The sequence below is a fragment of the Berghia stephanieae genome, chromosome 8, assembly GCF_034508935.2.
Source record: "Berghia stephanieae isolate SIO BIC M18660-M18661 chromosome 8, UCSD_Bste_1.3, whole genome shotgun sequence".
NCBI classification, from domain to species: Eukaryota; Metazoa; Mollusca; class Gastropoda; order Nudibranchia; family Aeolidiidae; genus Berghia; species Berghia stephanieae.
This window is the reverse complement of record NC_088367.1, coordinates 52,952,897-52,954,858: the sequence shown is the minus strand read 5'-3', so window position 1 is coordinate 52,954,858 and position 1,962 is coordinate 52,952,897.

Genomic DNA, 1,962 nt, shown 5'->3' with positions numbered 1-1,962 from the left:
ATATGTTTTAAGCGAACGTTTAAAAATAGACAAAGATTCTTTTTCACGAATGCTCTGCGGTAAGGCGTTCCAAATAGAGGGTCCGAAATGAGAAAAGAATCTCATTCCAGCATTTTTCCGAATTCGAGGGACAACTAGTTTTGTGGAATCACTGGCCGAACGTAAGGGGCGGGGTTTTGAATATCTTTCAATTAGTTCTGAAAGGTAGGAAGGGGCAGTACTTTCAAGACAACGATACACTAAAACACAAGCTTTGAATTTAATCATTTTCTCAACAGGCAGCCAATGCAGGTCATGAAGTAGAGGTCCGGCAGAATTGCACCTACGCTTCATGAATACTAGTCTGGCGGCGCTGTTTTGGACAATCTGAAGACGTATTGCGAAACGCCAAACAACAGAGCATTACAATAATCCAATTTCGATAGTACGAGGGACACAACCAGGTGCTTGGTCACATCCTCAGATATGAACCGTCTAATGGAAGCAATCTTTTTTAGTTGAAAAAAGAGAGATCTAACCAAATTATTAACCTGATGCTCCATCGACAGTCCAGAGTCTAAGAATGTGCCAAGGTTTTTCACTTTGTCAACAATTTGAATGGAGGCATCCCCCAACTTCAAATCTGTTTCACTTTTCCACTTCCTGTTCCCCACATAAAGCACCTCCGTCTTATCATCATTCAATTTCAGTCTGTTCTCATTCATCCATTTCTTAACACTTTGGATACAATTTTTACTATTGGCTGATACTTCTTGTAAATTTCTCGTATTGTAAATACAGTACAATTGCGTATCATCAGCGTATTGATGGTAAGACAGACCGAAACTTCTGATGATTTTAGACAGAGGACCAACGTACAAAACAAAAAGAACGGGTCCAAGTACTGAACCCTGGGGAACCCCACAATCACGAAAGATTTCCTCAGATCTATATTCATCCACCGTAATAATCTGTTTACGATTAAACAGATATGACCTTTAAGCGCTGCACCAGACACGCCATAAGTAATTTCAAGACGTTTGAGAAGAAGATTGTGATCAATAGTATCAAAAGCAGACGATAGGTCAAGCAAATTCAGCAAAGAACATGAACCATTGTTCAACCCTAACAAGTGCGGTTTCCGTCGAATGATGTTGCCTATAAGCAGACTGAAATTTTTCTTCAAGACAATTATTTTTAAGATGTAACAGTAATTGTTTCAAAACAAGCTTTTCTAAGATCTTAGAGAGAAAAGGAATATTAGAGACAGGGCGATAGTTTTTTAAGTTCTCTTTATCGAGATTAGGTTTTTTCAAAAGGGGTTTGACATGAGCAACTTTGTAAATGTCTGGTACAGCACCTGACTGCAACGAATTATTAACAATACATGTAAATGGTGTTAAAATTACATCAATGCATTTTTTTAGAATGGCAGTATTTACGGGGTCTAAATCACATCTTTTAGTTGGAGACGACACAATGCAATCGCACAAGTCAGCTTCAGTAATCTTTGAAAAATGTGTTAACGAATCACCATGAAACTTGTCAAATGTTGTATGGATCGATTCAGACGAGAGTTTTTTCCTGATGGTATCCGTTTTTTCTTTAAAATATTGACTACTACTACTACTACTACTACTACTACTACTACTACTACTACTACTACTACTACTACAACAACTACTACTACTACTATTACTACTACTACTACTACTACTACCACTACCACTACTACTGCTACTACTACTACTACTACTACTACTACTACTACTACTACTACTACTACTACTGCTGCAAATACTACTACTGCTACTACTACTACTACTACTACTACTACTACTAGTAGTAGTAGTAGTATAGTAGTATAGTAGTAGTAGTAGTAGTAGTAAGTACAACTGCTGCTATTATACTACTACTACTACTATACTACTACTCTACTACTACTACTACTACTACTACTACTACTACTACTACCTACTACTA